General features: G+C 44.2%; 1 protein-coding gene across 5 annotated transcripts in view; it reads left to right on the top strand.

The window, feature by feature from the left end:
* Positions 1 to 20,503, top strand: part of Tiam1 (TIAM Rac1 associated GEF 1) — a 361,212-nt gene that overhangs the window by 176,584 nt on the left and 164,125 nt on the right. For 4 of the 5 annotated variants that reach the window (XM_047563443.1, XM_047563441.1, XM_047563439.1 and 1 more), the window contains one exon: positions 2,809 to 2,984. The exons of the other annotated variant lie outside the window; for it this stretch is intronic. The gene's annotated coding sequence lies outside the window, so the exon portion shown is untranslated. The remainder of the gene's footprint in view (positions 1 to 2,808; positions 2,985 to 20,503) is intronic. 5 annotated transcript variants of the gene reach the window in all.

The following is a 20,503-nucleotide window of genomic DNA, read 5'->3' as shown; positions in this document are numbered from 1 at the left end:
TTGTCACTTGGGGCTCTTAGAAGATAATATGTGAAGTTGGGGTTAATTCTGCTGTATGCCGATATAGGTGTTAAGAGAAAGCTACAAGTTCGGTATTTGTTATTTTTTCACTTGGTCTCCACTCCCCTCCCAGGAGGTGACCCCGTTTAGTTCTATTTTTTTTTCCTCAAAATTTTTTCTCGGAGCTGGGGATATAGCTCAGTTGGTAGAGTGCTTGTCTCACAAGCACAAGGCCCTGGGTTCAAATCCCCAGCACGGCAAAAAAAAAAAAAAAAAAAAAAAAAAAAAAAAAATTCTACTTTTTTGTCTAAGATTGAGTTTACTTAATAGATAGAGAACCACTAAAATTATTTTGTAGTAACTATTTTGTAGTAATTATTTTGTAGTAATTTTTTACAGGCATTTTCCCAGTTCATGTCAAGTTTAAAATTGACTGGCTTCAGGTTGTACATAATATCCTCTCATAATATTGTTAAACACATTTTTCCACATCCATGAAACCGTTTCCTTTATCTTCCTGGTATTGCTTGTGCTGGTTCCATGTTTTTATGATGTCAGGGATCGCACCAGGGCCTGTCCATTGCTAGGCAGGTGATCTGCCACTGGGCTGCATCCTCAGCTGGGTGTCTTTTCTTGATCAGTCTTGCTAGTGTGTTATCAATATTATCGGTCTTTTGGAAGAACCAACTTTGGTTTTTGTTTGTATTTTAATTGAAGCACAAAACCCTCCTGAGATTATATGCATTTAAAAAATTCTGCCTGTGGAATGCTGTCAAAGGAGGTTTTAAAACACCCTTGGAAAACCAGCAACTGAGTCCCTTAGCTGCACAGAGGAAGACATTATGTATTTATTGTTGTGTCTTGACGTAGATTGTTTTTCACTTTTATTAAAACATACATACCTTCTGTTCGTGAACATCATACACGTTGGACTGAATTGTTCCACAGTGGGTTTTGTGTATTCACACAGGCACACCCTGTGAAATTGTTTTAGAAACATCTAACTAGAATATGCATGAGACTTACTGGTAATTTAATGTGAATTGTGGGTGCATTCAACCCACTTGACAATACACATTTACCTTGTACAGGAGTAGAACAAATTTGCTATAATGACTAGGGAAGAACATTTCATTTCGGTTCATATTTAATGCATGAGCCTGAGCATGTGAAAGTTTTCTTAGAACAACTTCTTTCTGAGCATGTGACAGTATGAGATCAAGAATGCTCGAGTCAGAAAGACTTTGCTTTGAGTTCCTGCTCTGCTGCCTTTAGCTGTGTAGCTTTAAGAAAGTCACCTAAGCTCTCTGAACTTACATTTCCCTAACTGTGAGATGGAAATAATGCAAACTGCTTGTGGGGCTTGTTGTGAGATTTTCACTATGAATATTCATATAGAGCACCTATCATGGGATTTGGCACAAAGTAGGTACTTAATAAATCATGGGACATTTTTTTCTGCCTCCTGTCTTTCTTATCCCTCCAACCTCACCATCTTCCTCAGTGCCTTCCTTCCAGAAAGGAGAAAAGTGAATGCAATAGAATTAAAAAGAAAACTCTCCTCCCATTTGCTCCCTCTTCCTGAGGTGTAAGTGGGGTTACCAGGGTTGCTGTATTTTCATCTTATTTTTCTGGTTTATTGCTAGTACACTGGTCTTGTATTTTTCCCTTCCAATTTTTATCTTACCTTCCTAGACTTTTTTCTGTTCTTTCTCCACATCATCTTCCCTCCTTGAGCATCTCATTGCTTGGTTCTTCTTTTCTTTCTTTCCTTTTCTTCTTCCTTCTTTTCATCTGTCCCTTCCTGGGTCTCTCCTTCCTTTTCTTTCTCCCTCCCTCCTGCTTTTCCTTCCTCTCTCACCTTTAGAGGTAGGAATAAAGTGAGTACAAGTTCCAAACTTGCCAGAGACTGGGAAAGTGTCCACTATTGAGTACTGTGATTGACACTTGCAGTCCAGAAGGGAAGATAAAAGCAAAGAGCAGAGGAAGTTGACTGCTCAACAGTTCCTCAAGAAGGAGCAGAGCCTTATGGGAGTTTGCCAGCCCTGAGCCCTTCATCTTCCTGGGGCTCATCCAGTGGAAAGGTCCTGGTCAATATATGGCACCCTGTGTGCTTACTTAGCATCTGTATTCAAAGGGCGAAGTGGGGATGGGAAGAGATGGTGAGCTGGGCAGAGGATTCAACTGCTTTTATGGGACTTTGCCAATGTCATTTGCTGCTTTGCTCAAGAGCAAGCCTTGGTTTGCTCAAGTGTGTGCTTATTTTCATGGAAGACAGATTGTCCAGTTGGACCCGGTCCGGCCTGGTGCTGTTTTGTTCTAGCTGATGCTTTTACGAGAGTTTAGATGAGGAGGTGGAGTTGCACAGGTGTTTTGCAGCAGAGCTACCCCAGGTGCTTGAATACAAGTATCTGGGTAACTTTCATTTGGTAGAACTTTTGGGAAAGAGACCACCACTTTTGGAGAGTATTACTCATTTGATGGTTTGGATAGATATGGGAGACCTTGTCCTGAACTGAAGAACTTCATTCAGGACCTCAGAATCATATGCACTGGTGTTTCCATAAATCATGAGATTCGAGTGGCCAGTAGTGACCACTGCCAAGTGCTTTCCATGAAGCCCTCAGTGGATCAAGGACCTGGTAAGTGCCTCTGAGGATTAAAACACTAATTGCTTATTCAAATATCAATTTAATACTAAGTACTAAAGTATTGAGTATCTGCAAGAAACAAGGTGCTTTTCTGTTATCTCATTCATGTTTCTCAAGGTGCAGAAAACCCATTTTCTTCCTACGTCTGCTCTTATAGGTAGAACCACTGTGCACTGAGGTCCACCTTTCTAGACCTGAAAGCCAGGAGGAGGAGGAAGAGGGTCAGTCCCTGAGTATCACACTCTGAGTCCCAGCCCCTCCCCTACGACATGAGCAGCCCCTGCAGATGGCACCTTTGGAGATCTTGACAAAGCCTCTTCTGTTTGGGATGGGGTAAGTGTGGCATTTCAGAAGACTGGGGAATGAGGCTTGAACCTCTTAAAGTCTTTCATTATCCACCTATTTCAGGACAGTAGGAAGTTCATCATTGGTGACTTCTTTTGGTGGTAAGAGGAGTTGCTGATTCTCGTCTCTTGCAGTCTGAGACTTTGAAGTTAGTTTCCTGGGAACCTTCTGATGCTTGGGGGCCCATTCTTGCTGGGTTGTTGCTATGGCGAAATTGTTTAAGAGACTTCAGAGGGTAATTTCCTACCTTTGTCTTCCTTACTTCTCTTTTGCCTGTCTCCATGATACTAGGAAAGAGGAAGAAGGAATGAATTGGACACAGTGGGGGAAACTTGGCATCAGAAGGAGCTTGCTTAGGGGCTTTTGCATGTGGGATCATGTTATTTTTAATGAGAGAGAGTGAACCTTTATCTCCACTGTAAAGTGGGTTTGGGTAAAGTGGAATATTTCATGGGAGTTTCAAAGCTGTGGTCAAACTAGACATCTCTACTGCAGAATAAGCTGGGGGTTTTCTGCAGAAAGGACCAAGGGGTAAACACGCATTTCTGCAGTCACTCCAAGGAGAAAGATACTGTGAAGACATCTTCTCTACTTCCTCCAAAGTCTAGCAAAAAGGGCTGTGCTTACTCAACTTTCCTTTCTGTGAGTGGGGATAGTGACATCACCCATGTTCTCATTTGCTTCACAGGGGGACAATGATTTAGGCCCATAGGGACTTCAAGATCTATGAAGTTGCTATTCTTTTCAACTGTGCCTTCCTCCTATGAGCATACCCACCCAACCTTATTAATGGTGCATTACTGATGCATTATTTAACATTAACCAGGTTTTGGTAAAATGCTGGTTGGCCCAGACTTTGTACAAAATAGGAGCCAGAGGCCTGACCCTGCAGCTTCTGCGCTTTCCCACCCAGCATTCCAGGCCCTGCTGTGGGATCCTGCTGCAACTTGTTCCTCCAGTCTTGCCTGTTCCTCCTGCCTGCCAGAATCCAGAGCCCAGCCCCGGCCACTCCTCTCTGAATGCGCACGGTGGCTGGTAGAGGGCTGTCTCCCTGGTTCATATCACACTGTATGATCATAATTGGGTTATGTGCTCTTTTGGAGAGGCAGGAATAATAATACGAACAACAAGAATTAACCCTTGGTAGCACATGCCGCCCATGTCCTGTCCCTGTCTCTGGCATCCCCTTTACCTTTCTTGCACATTTGCCCACCCCAAGTGCTGTCACCCCCACTTCTCTTTGTCAGAGCACTGCCCTCAGGAGTTGCATCACCTTTGACCAAGTTGCTGGGAATCCCTGTACCCCCAGGGCGTCCTTAGTAAGGGTCAGCCATGAGGAGGATGCACGTATTCCAGGAGGGCTCTGAGGTTTTGCTTGTCCTATCTCCAGAGAGTCCCTGTGACTTCCTTCCCTCCAGTGTCTCACCTACCTACATCCCAACTGGTTTTCTCTGGAAACACTTCCTAATAGGCCAGGTAAACATGACTTTTCACCTGGCTTAGGTGACTTGTCCAGAGCAACCAAATTGGGAAGTGGGGATAGGGGCAGCTGAGAGCTGAACCCAGAAAGCCTGTTCACGTGACCAGTGTGTCCAGCATATTCCTCCAGAGGGCTGCTGGTCCTCCTCTTTAAATTTGCCTCAGCATGGACTCCAGGTCTGCCTTGGACTGCGGCTAAGTGTTTGCTCAGTACGTGGCTGGACAGCCTTGTGGATTCACCCTCCCTGGGTCCTGTCACCGGGCAGGTGTCCTTCTGGGTTGCCCCCTGGAGCAGCTTCCCACCAGCTTTCTGCTGATGGAGATTTTATTTCTCCTCAAGGTCATCTCAAGTGCACCCCGTCCTCGCTACCTTCCTGCTCTGTTCCAGCCCACTGTCCTTGTTACCCTCAGAACCAGTGTTATCTGTCAGACATTGTCTTCCATAGCTCCCCTTCCCCAGCAGGGGTGCCCTGTACCACACAGCCAGCATTTGGAATCTTTTGGGATCAATTAAAACCTGGTCAGAGCTGCCCGAAGAAATATCAGGGTCGTTTCCAGGTTCTTTGAAGGAAAGCAAATAATAAGGCCAAAGAACCAAATTAAAAACAAAGGCGAGAGCAAACCTGAAAGTTGTGATCCAAGTTTGGTGTGAGCCTGTGTGTATTTTCGCACTGCAGCTGTTGGAGCTGAATCATAGATTGGATGTATCATCCCTTGGCTTCAGGCACCAGAGTTAGGCCATCTACCCCTGAGGGAATCGAAGCAGATTTATGTGCTGAATAATGTGGATCCTCTTCCAGTACTTGGGGCCGAGGTTGAACAAGTTCCACGTGAATGAAGATGAACTTGTCCAGCATCCTCCCACCCCAGGAGGTAATGAAGACATCCCTCGTGGGGCTAGAGCTGAGCTTCGGTCCACAGCAGTGTCCTGCTGTTCCTGCCTGCTTGGACATTGTCTCCACCGGGTCTTTCCCATGCTGAGGCGATAGAAAGAGGGCTAGCCTGGGACTGAGGATACAAAAGAAGAGAGCACCTGTCATTCACCTGGCTTTCTAACAAGTACGCTCTGAAATGATACGGTGTCCCTCAGTCTGGAGGGAGATTGGTTCCAGGACACCCTTGGTTATCAAAATACATGGATGCTCAACTCTCTTCTATAAAATGATACAGTGTTTATAATCTATGTACATCTTCTAGCATACTTTAAATCATCTCTAGATGACTTATAATACCTAATGCAACATAAATGGTATGTAAGGAGTATGTAAGGAGTTTAGAGAATGACAAAAGCAAAAGCTTGAAGTGTTCAGTACAGATGCAGTTTCTTTTTCTGTGTACTTTCTGAATAGCTGCAATCTGAGTTGGTTGAAATGGGGGTATGGAGGGTGGATTGTATGTGACCAAACCTCCCACCTCTCTAGATTCTCTCTTTGAAGTTCTGCTGATGGAATCCAAGTGACTTGAGTAAAATAAGACTGCATGTTGCTGCCTCTGGGTTTTTTTCTCCTCTTCCACCTCTTCCTTTCATTTGTTATTTTTAGTTATACATGACGGTAGAATGTATTTTGATGTATTATACATACATGGAGTATAACTTCCCATTCTTACAGTTGTACATGATGTGGAGTTACACTGGTTGTGTATTCATATATGAAAATAGGAAACTCATGTCTGATTCACTCTACTGTCTCTTCCTATTCCCATCCCTGTCCTTTTCCTTCAATTCCCTTTGTCTAATCCAAAATACTTCTATTCTTTCCTCCCTACCCCCCCACATTGTGTGTTGGTATCTACATATCAGCCTTTGATTTTTTGGGATTGGCTTATTTCACTTAGCATGATAGTCTCCAGTTCCATCCATTTACCTGCAGATGCCATAATTTCATTCTCCTTTAAGGCTGAGTAATATCCCATTATGTATAGGTACCACATTTTCTTTATCCATTCATCTGTTGAAGGGCATCTAGGTTGGTTCCATAGCTTAGCTATTGTGAATTGAGCTGCTATAAACACTGATGTGGCCAAGTTACTACAGTATGCTGATTTTAAGACCTTTGGGTATAAACTGAGGAGTGGGATAATTGGGTCAAATGGTGGTTCCATTCCAAGTTTTCTGAGGAATCTCCATACTGCTTTCCACAGTGCTTGCACCAACTTGCAGTCCCACCAGCAATGCATGAGAGTACCTTCTCCCCTCACATCCTTTCTGACATTTATTGTTACTTGTGTTCTTGATAATTGCCATTTTGACTGGAGTGAGACGAAATCTCAGTGTACTTTTAATTTGCATTTCTGTATTTGCTAGCTGTCTCTGAGTTTGAATTGCATTTTATATGACTTCTAAATCCATGCTTGTTGGCCTTTAGTTCTTGATATGAACAGAGGGGATTAGGTGGAGTTATCTGATGTTCACATTAACTCTAGAATTCAAAGATTCCTGTGGTGAGGTCACTTCTGATCTATACCTTTTCTATGTTGCTCAGTTCCTCTTAGCACTTCATGAATTTATTAAAGTTGTTATTGCCAAAATACCATGTTCAGGTGTTAACTTTTAGGGATGGGTAGGTAATATCTGAAAACCTGTAAAATCAGGGATTGTACTTTATGTCTAGATGCTCATCTACAGGTGCAGTGTATCAGACTGGTACTTCAGGAATGTTAAATAGTCTTCATTCTTCTTTTACAAAGCAGGAGACCCTCCAGCTCGACTGAGGACTCTGGCCTTCTTGCTCTGTAGCACCCTCAGTGTGGGACGTTGGTGCTTTGGGTTTGATGCTGCAGGACACCCTTGGGTCTTTCCCTGGCCTCTTCCTCTGCTGCCCACATTGCATAAACATTGGCGTGGCAGGGACAGATGGCCATTCCGGGGGCTCCTTTGATGTCACATTTGGTTGCCCGGGTGGGGGGTAGGGTGGTTGCAGCCAGTCTCCACGGGAGGAGGAGAGGCTGCCTGGGAAATACCCACTTGACAGTGGGTAAACAAAAGCTTAACTCCGGAAAAGCTGGGCGCCCTGGTACGTATGCAGACTGGGCAGTCATGGAGTCAGATTTACATAAGTGTGTTTAGCTTGGGAAGAAGCCAGCCTGCTCAAAACACGGCCTTTCCTCTCTGCTTCTAATTGATGCTCTGCAGAGTTTGGTTTTCTTATGGGAGTGGGAATGAACTGCGTGGGGGGTGGTGTAGGGAGTGATGGACTGTAGATCATTACTTTCAGAACTTGGGGAAGGGGGGAAATTCCAGAGGCCCGGAGTGGTTTTGCTCCAGGCTCCACCTGATGTTCTCAGGGATTCAAGAGAGCAGTAGGTGCCCTTCTCCATGGGATCCTCTGCTGTTCAAACAGCATCGATCTGGGTAATGAGGATGGAAGGCTTTGATGAAAAAAGGAAGTGAGATAATGAAGAACAGCACCCAGACAGGGAGGAGGTGGGGCGGCAGAAAACTTCCTGGATGGAATAGCGAGAGCTTGACAATGGAGTGGCTTTTCGTGGTTGTAGCTTTTGGGAACGTGCTGGAGGAAGGAGCTGGTTGCAATTGCTTCCCTGCATCCCAAGCACGGAGTCCAACCATGTGGAAGAGCTTGAAGCCAGAGAGTCCATTCAGAGCTTTTCTTAATCTAGCCTCGGGGTAATAACTGTTGCTATTTATTTTTCTAATGCATTTACAGAAGTCCCAACAGGCTGGATTAACAGAGGGACATTTTGTTGCTTTGCTTCAGATCAATTGGGGGGCGTAGTGGGGAATTCACTGATTTGTTCTTTCAGTGAACCCTTCCTTGGGTAGCTGTATGTCTTTGGAGGTCTCGGGAGCTCTGATGAGAGGTGCCACAGAGCTCCCCCTCCCTCAGGGAACTTACTATATACAAGTGCAGAAACTACAGGCCACGGAGGGTTAAGAGGGGCCAGACGAGAGTAGAAACTAGAGATGGGATAAATGCAAAGGAACCTATTTAATCTTCACAATAACCCAATGAGCTACTACCGTTCCAGTTTGTAGCTGAGGAAACTGAGTCAGAGAGAAGACAGGTGACACAGGCAGGTGCTGGTGATGAGGTGGACACCCCAGCGCTGCCCTCCTAACTCCTGCCCTGGCCACCTCCCAGCTGGCAGCATGGCACTTTGTGACTCTGCCTTTCTGATCTTCCGGTCTAGTGGAGCAACCAGCACATCTGTCCGTTCAGAGGGTCCCAGAATCGTGATGGTTATTCAGGATTTTTCAATTTTACAGTGTTGTACAGGTGATGTGCATTCAGTAGAAGCTGCACTTGGGGACTGGGAATTGGGTTCTTTTCTGATGTGGTCCTTTGCGGCATGATCTTCTTTGCAATGCTGGGCAGTGGCAGCGACCGCAGCTCAGCCACAAAATTAGAAGGGAGATGACCGATAGTCGAAGCATGCTGGGTGGCTCAGGTCTGAGGTTCAGGAGCTTGACTTACGGTAGTTTCAGTTGACAATGGAGTTACTGGAGAAGTAAGTGCTTCACAAATTTAGGAGCAGCCCTACTGAAGAGTCAGGATTAAACAACCAGTGTGAACTCTCAGTACGTTATTTCTGCTTTGGTTTTTCTCCGTGTTTAGAGGATCTAGTTTGTACAGATACGTGATGGGCCATTTAGTCCTGAAAAGATCCAACCCAACAGACGTTTCAGGGAAAAGCTCTGGAGGGTAATTTTAACGATCATATAAATAGTGTGAATGTGAGTGTGGGAGTTTTATCACTCAGTTTTCTGCTGGTGGTTTTGAGCATTTTTTTCTGGGTGGTTCCAGTGTCCCTGTTGATTCTGCTAGAAATTGTTCCTATTCAGAACAACGATTTTTCTCTGCTGGTGAAAAAAGCTTTTTTTTTTTTTTTTCTTTTTTTCTTTTTTAATGAGAGGAGAGAGGATATTTATTAAGCTCAGTCATTTATGTTTAGACAAAGTGTTTGCCAGTTGGTGTTTATTTAATGAAATATGAAAGAGAGCAGGCAAGGGGCAAAAAGGAAGTCAGGAGAAACCATTTTCTTATCCCGCTTTCTTAGCTGACACCCTCAGGGCCCTGGGACCCATAGAAGTTTCTATCAACACAGAAGCCAAGGCCTGGAGAGGGACATTCTGTATCAAGACTCAGCTCTTTGCATGATAGTACATTGTGTTTATATACGTGTTATTTATTTATTTGTTTCAGATCCAGGTGCTACAGCTGGATTTTATATTTTTCCTGTTACACTTAAAATACGGTGCTATGATCTGATTGTGTTTTCTTTTCTTTTTTCTTTTTCCTCTTTCCTTCAGGAGTAGGGGATTTCATGTAGGATGAAAACGGAAACTAAAGAAAACCTAGGATCTGGAAGTAATTTTCAGCAGGAGAGAAATTAAATAAAATGGGAAAATAATACCATTTTGTTGCTAGTCAGATGAGGGATACATTGGAGAGGGTGCTTGCTTTTTCTCAGCAATTGGATACATTATCTGTGTCTAATGCTTTCATTGGGACCTTATAGTTAGAAGAAAGCAAAAAATCAAAATAAAACAAAACAAAAAGGGGCCAAGTGTTCAGTGTCTCCTTCTTCTCGAGAAGGTATCACATCGGTGTTTAGACTTTCATCTCCTGCCCCTTATTCTGTCATTTGGAATCAGACTGAAATCTTGCTAGTGAGACTATTTATGGGACCCTGTGTACTTACCCCTGGGTTTTCTCCGCAGTCTTCTTTTTAACTCACAACTGGGGGTGGGTGGGGATGCCCAGGGGTGCTAAGATTGTGGTACATATAGCATGGTGAAGGACAAACCTTCCATGCACCTTTAGCTCTGATGTTTAAAGGTGTTGGCCTGCCTGGGGTTGTGTGCTAAGCACTTGGCAGTTAAGGGTCTTCATACCATGAATGCCCTTTCACTTTGGGAATCATTAAGAGGTGGCTTCTTTTGGTATATCTTTTCTTAAAACACGTTGGGGCTCTTGGATGGACATCATGTTTTCTCACCTTTCCCCTGAGAGTTGTTGTGGCTTGGCAGTTTGACCCTGAGGCCTAAAGTCTGTTTTTGACCTGGTAGGCTCCATGTTTCCAAGAGGTGGCCTATCTGACTTGGGATGCCTACATTTTTGGAACTTTTTTTCTTTGCACTCCTGGGGATCACGCCTAAGGCCTTGCACATACTAGGCAAGCAGAACTATTTTTGTGACTTCCGTGTAATCATTAGTGTGTTGATTTCGAGGTATAGTTGGTGGAATGAATGCTTACTTTCCTAATTCATGTCTACACCTGTGTCCAGGGGCATGTAGGAATCTTCATTTTAAAATTTGTCATAGTCTGGGGCTGGGGTTGTGTCTCAGTGGTAGAGCCCTTGCCTAGCATGCGTGAAGCACTGGGTTCGACTCTTAGCACCACATATAAATAAATGAATAAAATAAAAGTTCTGTCAATATTTAAAAAAAAAGAAAATTTGTCATGATCTTTGTTGACTACTTGGTTGCATGTCTGAAATATGTCTGCCACTCAGCAATTGTTTCAGTACCTGCCTGATAAAATGGCAGCCATGATGGAGTTTCTCATGGCCCACACAGGTTAGTGGGACCAGTCGGGAAACAAGCAAAGTGTGATACAAGTTTTGCAGGCACATTCTAATTAGTAGAAAAGAAATCGGATCATATTTTATGCTTCAGAGTTTACAAACCCATTTGAAGTGCTTGAAAAAAACCATAGTGTCAGCGATGGATTCGCTCATGTATAATACTAAAACCAGACTTCTTTGCTAAATTTAATTTGTCAAAAGTGTTCTTAGAAAGAGGTGCTTTTCTAGGGAGTATGAAGCTATTTTGTGTTTAACTCACCAAGGTCGTTCCTGACATCTCTCTCTCTGTGTCTTTCCCATACAAAGCTCCATACCAAAACCTGCATGGGTGTTTACAGCAGCTTGACTCATAATTGCTAAAACTTGGAGGCAGCGGCGATGTCCTTCAGTAGGCCAGTGGATACCTTCATTTGTACAGTGGGCTGTTATTCAGTGCTGAAAATAAAAGAACCGCCAAACTGTGAAAAGACAGGTAGAGGAAGCGTTAGTGTTGTTGTCAGGTGCTAGGGGCAGGGAGGGATAACAGATGGAGGTCGAGGCTTATCAGGGTAGGGAGGCACTTCCTCTATTTGATACTGTGGGGTGGTGGTCACACATCAGTGTTCACACCCTTGTGCACGCCCAGGTATGTACGAATCCAAGAGTGAGCTCTAATGAAAATTAGGGGCCAGTGTGATAACCACACATCAGTGTAGGTAGGTGTCCACTCTAGTGGGGGATGTTGATAGCAGGGGGGGCTGTCCACGGGGGGACTGGGGACATCAGGAATCCCATGCTTTCTGCCCAGCTTGGCTATGGACCTTAAGCTGGTCTATAAAATAGGGTGTATTAACAACATACAATCCAAAGCTGGGGAGCACAACCCTGCATGCTCCTCAGGGTGTTCAGTAAAGTGTCTCTTGAAGTGTCATTCTCAATGTCCCTTATAGCCCCACTCCCTCTGTGGTGGCAGCAGTTGGGAGGCTACATGAGAGAGTCCCTTGTTAAGAAGGGCCTCTGAACTTGAGAACTGGGCTTTTCCCTGGTGGCTTTGTAGCTATGGGCACATTCATTTCAAGCTCCTGCATCCTTGCTTCTGGTTGTGTGTCTTGGTTGTGCTGTTGATACCAGGAAAGCATTTTTCGGTGAACTGATTTTTTGGGCAGATTCCATGTTAGTCTGACTTTCTGGCCTTGTGGGAGATTATTTGAAGGACTGTGTCCTGGGACCCCGAATGGTCCAATCCTGCCCTGATCTTATTTTCCTTCCCATGAGGAGTTGCCAGGGGTCTTGTGCTCAGGGCACATGAGCATGGAGCTGAGGAATCACACAGAATTTTCTGGAAGTTTATATTTGTGTGTTTTTTTTTTTTTTCCCCTGAGGGTTATCTTTTTCTTTTTGACGTCATCATCCATATTCTTCACCGGTATTTATTGAGTGCTTCACTTGTGCAACACACAGTTCCAGATAGTGGGGGATAAAGAGTGAGCAAGACCAAGAAGAATCCCTGCCCTGTCCTGGTGTAACTGCCAATATGGCAGATGGTCCAGAGTAAGCAAGTAGCTTCACCTGCTCCAGGCTGGAAGGGGATCGTTACCGCAAGAAACAGGAAGTGTTGGGCTGCGGGAGGCCCCAGCATGGGTGACCTTGTAGCAAAGACGGCAAGTGGTTGGGAGAACAAGCCCTTCTGTTAACGGAGGGCAGAGGACGGGCCTGGCCTACTGGGAGCATCGCCATGGAGCTCACTGGCTCTTGGGTGGAAAGAGCAAAGGGGAAGGTCAAGGAGCTGTGGATAACAGTGTGGTCAGCAACAATCCTGGTGTCGTGGAAGCCCTCGCAGGGCTGAGGTTAGGATGGGACCCGATTGAGGTTTTAACAGGCTCTCCAGGAGATCCTGTGCTGAGGGCAGGCCTCGCGGCCTCCTCATCTGGACCTGTGCTCCCTGGAGTCCTTGTGTCTGAGCATTGATTGAACACTTATTATGCACACAGCCTGGTTCCCACTGTTGCTCTTGGGTCTTTATTAATAAGTCTTTTCAGCTTCTCTAGGCACAAATCTCTTTCTTCATAGTTGGTGGGAAAAGCATTCTCTAACAAGTTCAAGGGTGGCTGAAAAATGCTCCAAGATAATTTAGGGTTCTCTGTAGCCCGATGCTTCATTACTTTCCAAATGGAAAATCCCTCCTCCCTGCGCTTAGCTCTTCTGCCTCTTGGAGCACCTGCTTCGCCTGTGATCAGATTCCATGCTCCTCTTTGGTGTGGGCTGCTGGTTGGTGCTCGGTGAGAGCTTTAGTTCTGACGGAGCCACATGTTAAATCATGGCCAGAGCACATGTGGTGGATCTCTGAGACTTTAAAAACTCAAACCTGAATTTTTTGGCATTGACCCTGTTAGCTCGTTTTAAGTGGTGTGTGGTAAACTTGTCCACAGATGTCAGCAGACCAGTATACTTTGAACAAAATAATAATAACTTTCACATCTGGTCCCCTTTTCATCTAGGGATCTTAAAACCCCAAGTGCATATTAATTAAGCCTCACATCACTGGAAGGTAGGGAAGGGATGGAGGGCAATCATTTTAATCACCACTGGGAAGGACGTAGAGGGACGCCTCTGGACCAGCACAGTAACTAGCATGTTGCATCTCACCGTGGCCTTTCATCTAGCATCTGCAGTACTCTGCGAGTGGCACCTGCTGGGAAGTGCGTTATCAGGCACATCTGCAGGGAAAGGGGAATCTCCCGGGATGCCAAGGACTTGCCCCAGCTTTAGAGCATTTTCATGGCAGAGGACTTCTTTCCATCTTATGCCTCCTTGTGAATTCTCTGGAGTCTCATGGTGTGGACTGAAGACTGGTAAGGCTGTTTGGTTCCCTTGCCATGCTTTTGGTTTGGTAGGCAGAGAGGTAGGAAGTTCCTTTGGAAATCTCAGCCGCCTTTCACTCTGGTTATAGGTAATTCTCACCTAACAGCCGGAACAGCTCCTTGACTTCAGTCAGTGCTCTCCCCCAGATCAGCTGGCACTGAAGAAAGGCAGGAGAGAGCCAGGCCTTTCTGGCAAATGAAGTATTGATTTTTCCCATAAGAAAAGTGGTACAGAATCATGACAATAGGAAATGGTGTAGTCATGCCATTAACAGGTGGGAAACTTACCCGGTGGGAGGGGGATGGGGGAATCGCTGAACTCAGGGTTTTATATTCACGACACAGTGGTGCTTCAGGAGGGTGCTGTGTGACAAGTGGGCAGAGGTCCTCGGCAGGGCGTGCGGTGCGGGACGTGCAGTTAACTTGCAAAGGAGTGGACTTCTTCAATTTTAAACAGAACGCCTTTCACTCCTATTAAAAGAAACTCTTAACTGCCAATATAACGTATGCCACTGATTTTACAATCTAATATCACCTTGATTCACAGTTGCATGTGGAAATAAACCATATCATGGAGGAATATTGGAAAGTGTGGGTTTTTAATGTTCCCTCCATGCATACCTGCAACCGGTGGGCTCCTGGTTTCTTTCCATCTTTATGACTTAAAAGGTAAAAATGTATCGATGTTTCCACAGATACAAGATGAATGTTTGTATTATTATTATTTTAGATGAAGTTTCTTCTGAGTAAATATTAAAATCACACTCTTAACATGTATCCTTCCATCAGGAGATTGGTGGAGCCCGGGAAGGGGATCAAGGGGGAGAGGGGGATGGGGAAAGAGAGGAACTGGGGAATAAAATGGACTAAATTCTGCAAAGTACAAATGTGAGTAGACCACAGTGAGTTCCGCCTTTACGTATATCTGTAAAGCACCGGTTGGAAAAACAACAAATAGAAGGAAGATGAGTAGAAAAGAGGAAGGGGAACAGAGAGTGGGGTGGAAGTATTAGTGACTGAAAGGGAGCACATTATATTTCTTGCTTATGAATATGTCAAAATGAACTCTATACTGTGCATAAGTAAAATGCACCAATAAAAACATGAAAAAGGTATCCTTCCATGATTTTTCTCTAATAGTATTGAATTGTAAAAAGAGACTTCCACTCTTTATTTAATTACCATCACATTGGTGGGTTCTTTGTTTACCTTGGTGGAACTTTTACATGTGTAGTTACTGGATAAGCATTTCCCATTTTCTTATACCGTGGGGCCCCCGTTGGTGGGAACTTCCCTGGAATCTTCCTTAAATAGATGATTGGATCAAAGAAATGACTTAGAAATTCACTTTGTTGTTGGGAAGCCAAAATAAGCCAACAATTTTGTCTCCATCATGGATATTACATTTTCTAGTTGGGCAGTTGGTCCTTTGCTCCTGGGAATGTCAGTCAGGAGCTCTGTAGATGGAATCTTAGAATTCTGAGATAGGCTTGAATCATCTGTCTGAAAGGTGGGGGCAGAGGAGTTGCCTAAGAGCACACCGAGAATAAAAACCTTAGCTCCGCTCTTTACTAGCTATGTGGCCTTGGGCAAATCACTTAAATTCTCTATGCTTTGGCTTTTGTATTTACAAAATGAAACACTTTCCTGATAAAGTAGTTAAGATTGAAATATTTCTCAAGTTCCTGACCTATAATTACCCCCCCCCCCAGGTGTCACCTGCTATGTTGTTCTTGGTATTATCATGGTCACCGATTTCTGCCACCTGTTCTACTAAACCATTGTAGGATTTAACTGTTTTCAAAGACAGTTTTCTCTAGTTTCTGCCTTTACATCTGGGAGTCTCGCCTTCATTATCCACAGCAGGTGGACACCCTGGTTTTGACATCATTATCTGGATACGTTTTCTCATTCACCTGTTGATGCGCCTGTAGTACTACTTTCTTTTCTTTTTCTGGCTTAAGTCCTGAGCTACATCCCCAGCCTTTTTATATTTTTATTTAGAGACAGGGTCTCGTTAAGTTGCTGAGGCTGGCTTTGAATTTATGATCCTCCTGCCTCAGCCTCCTAAGCCTCTGGGATTATAGGTATGCACCATCGCACCTGGCTACTTTCTGTTTTTCTGGGAGCAGTTTTAGTTTCAAAGCAAAATGGAGTACCCTGGATCTCTGAGTGCCCAGGATCAAGCACCCCAGGCTCCCCGTTCTCAACGTTCTCAACAAGGGTGGTACCTTTTTGTTTTTTGCAATTGATGAACCTACATTGATACATAATTATCATCTAGCCGCCGTAGTTCACAATGGGGGTTCACTCTTTTTTTCTGGTACTGGGGTGCTTAACCACTAAACCACATCCCCAGCCCCTTTTTATATTTTATTAGAGTCAGGGTCTCACTGAGTTGCTTAAGGCCTCACTAAGTTGCTGAGGCTGGCTTTGAACTCACGATCCTCCTGCCTCCCAAACCTGGGATTATAGGTATGTACCACCGCACCTGGTAGGGTTCACTTTTTTTTTTTTTAAGTTGTAGACGACACAATACCTTTAATTAATTAATCAATTATTAATTAATTAATTAATATGTGGTGCTGAGGATCGAACCCAGTGCCTCACACATGCTAGGCAAGTGCTCTACCACTGAGCCACAATGGCAGCCCTATGGGGTTTACTCTTGTGTTGTATATTTCTGTGGGTTTGATAGATGTAAAATGGAGTGTGTCCACCATTACAAGAGAATGCAGAATAATTTCTCTGCTCTAAAAGTCCTCTGTGTCCCACCTATTCTTCCCTCCTTCTCCACTAACCAGTGGCAGCCACTGATCTTTCAACTGTGTTCATAGTTTTGCCTTTTCTAGAATGTGATGCAGTGGAAATCCTATGGTCCGGAGTCTACATTTTGCCTATTGTATGCTACTTTTTAATGGCTTCTTCATAAACTTTCTCATCTCTCTTCACCTTAGCTGTGGAGCCCAGAAATACACCTTGGGGTACTCTACCATGACTTCTCCAGGGAGTCCAGGTTCCCCAAAGAGAAGTGTGATGGACCACTTGGCACCTGAGTCGTGTGGGAGAGCTGTAAAATGGGCCATGCTTTGCTCAAGTGACTGTTTGACAGCCTATGGGAATAGAAATGGAGCTGTACATGTGTGCACAGATCGTTTTCAGCATTCACTTGGTCTGGGATCCGGCATCCAACAGCAACTCAGTTCAGTGGGCACACTAGAGAATTGGCCATGGGGTGGATATTTCAGGAAGAGATTGATAGGTTGCAGCCTGGACTCACAGTGTGTTGGAGGTGACAGGAAGGTCAGTGTGTGGTGATAGAGTAGGGTGGTGACAACAGCAGAAATATATACAGGAGGGGCAGAGTGTCAGAGCCTGGAGTGTGGGTTCAGGATTCACTGTGAATTTGAAACCAGCTCTGTCACAGGTGCCTATGGGCAAGTTGCTGTTGCTTTTAAGGGCTGCAGTTCTTTCTTGTGTCTCAGTCAGTTTTCTGTTGTTGTAACAGAATACCATAGACCAGGTAATTTATAAAGAACAGAAGTTTGTTTGGCTTTTTATTGGATATGGAAGGGCATGGTGCTGTGTATGCTTTTGCTGAGGGCCTTCTTCCTGCTTCACAGCATGGTAGAGGGGCCAGAGAAAGCCGTGTATGCTGAATTCACTTTTCTAACAACCCACTGTTGTAAGAATGAACACATTTCCTGAGAACTTACTCACTCCCGTTAGAAGTGTGTTAATCCACCCTCATAACCTGTTCACCTCCTGTTAGGTTTCACCTCCAGCACTGCCACAGTGGGTATTAAGGTTCCTACATATGAACTTTGGAGGACAAAGTCAAACTCTAGCACCCTGTAAGAGGGGGATGATGGTAGCCACCCCAGGGAGCTGTTGTGATTAGTGATTGACCTGCACAAGTCCACATTGGCCAATGTGAGCTGGACTTGTCCTCTGCACCCTTATGAGGCAGATGGAAGGAAGAGAGTGAGAGGAGAGGGGTATACTCTGCAGGGGGGAGAAAGGAGCAAAGACCCCTCCAGAGAAGGTGAGCTCTGAGCTTGCCTTTTCTTTTTCTTTCATGCATAATATTTTAGAATAATCAGGCACATTTATTGCAGAAATATTAGCACTTATGACCAAACATAAAGATGGCATCAAAACCACCCCATAGCTTGTGACCAGTGGGACCCACTGTTGATGTTTAGCTTATTTCCTTCTGGGCTTCTCTTTGCCTCCTCCCTTGCTGAGCTGGTGTTTGGGAGTCTCAGGGCTGTTTTCCTGCACTTAATTGCATCCTTTTGCTTCCTTTGTGTTATCAGGAGCAATTGTTACTTTTAAAATTCTGTCCTGAAAATATTGGAAAAACACAGAAGAGCTTGGAGAGTAGTGTGCTTTCATGGGTCGTGTCTAGACTGACCCCAGACCCTGGGCAGACCTCAACTAGAGGCCAAGGTGCAGGCCGCAGACCCTCTCTGAGCCCTGCCTTTAACAATTCCTGCTGCAAGCATTTCACCCAGGTCTCCTTGTATCCCTTCCATCTTGTTCCCCTGATTTTCAATTCTACATCTGATGAGACTCTGAAAGTTAGTGTGAAGTCACCCACTGTTGCTAGCTGGTCTGTGTACAGCTGGAATGTGCTGAGTTCCTAATACTAATAACCTCAATGCCATTTCCTGGCTCCCACTTGTTTCTGAAACCTCCCAACTCAACCATCATTGACCAAAGCCATTTTTTCCCCTAATATGATGGGTATTTTTTTTCAACTAATTATATTTCCAAATATAAAATAAATGAAATTGAACTGATGTGTGTGTGTGTGTGTGTGTGTGTGTGTGTTAACATGCACTTAACATGAAGCACACCATTCTAACCCTTCTTAAGTGAACAATTGTGCAACTATCACCATGGTCTATTTCTAGAACTTTTTCATCATCTTAAGCAGAAACTGTACTCATTAAGCAATAGTGACTATGTTAGTCAATAATTTGTCATTGTGTCCAAATTGCCTCTGACAAGAAAAACTTAGAGGAGGAACGATTTATTTTGGTTCACAGTTTCAGAGGGTTCAGTTCATGATTGGCCAAGTCCATTGCTCTGGGTCTGAGACAAGGCAAAACATCATGGTGGGAGGGCATGGTGGAGGAAAGCTGTCAGCTTATGGCAGCCAGGAAGAAAGAAAGAGGAGCAGGGAGGGGCTGGGAAGAAGGTAAACCCTTCCAGGGCACAACTCCAGTGACCTACTTCCTCCAGGTACATCCTACCTCCAGGTAGTTCATCCAGCTATCAGTGGACTAACCCACTTGGTGGATTAATCCCTGATGAGGTCAGAGCCCTCATGATCCAATGACTGTCTAAAAGTGCCACCTCTGAACCATACTTTCAAACACATAGCTTTTAGGGAGAAATTTCATATCCAAACCATAATATCTGCTCATTTTCATTCCCACCTGCTAACTCTCACCCAGATGTTGGTAACTTCCATTCTACATTCTGTGAATTTGCTTGTTCTAGATATCTTGTACAAGTGATATTGCACAGTATTTGTCGTTCATGTCTGGCTTGTTTCACTTTGCATAATGCTGTTTGGTTCATTCATGTTGTGGCATGGGTCAGAAATTCATTCTTTTTGCTTGAATGATGTTTCATTCATCATACACACTTTTTAAAAAAACATCTGTTCATGGATCAGTGGACATTGTGCTCGTTTCCACCTTTTGGCTGCTGTCAATAATGCTGTTATGAACACTGGTGATAAAACTCAGCAACAACAAAAAACACCACCATTAAAAAATGAGCAAAGGTCTTGAATTGACATCTCTTCAAAGAAAATATGCAGAAGGCCAAGTAAACACATGGAAAGATGCACAGCCTCACTGGAGTGTGGGTTCAGGATGCATAGTCTCACCGATCATTAGGGAGGTGCAGGTCCAAACCACAGTCAGATGCCTTTTTAACCACTGGAATGGTGATGATAATTTTTTTTAACAAGTGGAAAATAACAAGTGTTGATGAGAATGTGGAAAAACTAGAACCCTTCTCCCTTGCTGGGGAGAATGTAAAATAGTGCAGCTACTGTGCAGAGTAGTTTGGTGATTCCTGCAAGTTTCAGAGAGAATTGCCATATGACCCAGCAACTCCACTTACAATCCCAGAGGATTGAAAACAGAGATTCAGATATATACTTGTTCACCAATTGAGCAGCTTTTGAACATGTATTATCATTGCTTATCAATTAATTCTTCCCAGAGATGATTTGCTTATATTGCCACCTGGACATTTAGCATGGGGTGCCTCAGAAACCAGAGTTCCAGAAACAAAAGAAAGCTTAGCCACTTTCATGCTATATGTGATGGGGGAGGAGCTGAGGCCCACTTGTGTTGCCCCAGAGATAGTGGAAGTTTGGTTCAACCCGAGGCTATCTTGGAATGTGGAAACACAAGGAAACCTTCTGGATGAGAAACCAGACTGGGTCAGCCTTTATGTTTCTGGTAACATTGTCAAGATACAGACAAAAATCATGTCAAGAAGATTTGTATACAGATTTCTCTTATTTTACATCCCCTCAGCCTCAGAGCCCAAAAGATTTCTTTCCCAAGTATTAACTTTTGTTGGATGTACCATGATAAAATTGGCAGGTTTTG

Source organism: Sciurus carolinensis, chromosome 9 (assembly GCF_902686445.1).
Source record: "Sciurus carolinensis chromosome 9, mSciCar1.2, whole genome shotgun sequence".
NCBI lineage: Eukaryota > Metazoa > Chordata > Mammalia > Rodentia > Sciuridae > Sciurus > Sciurus carolinensis.
This window is presented reverse-complemented; position numbering and strand designations above follow the sequence as displayed.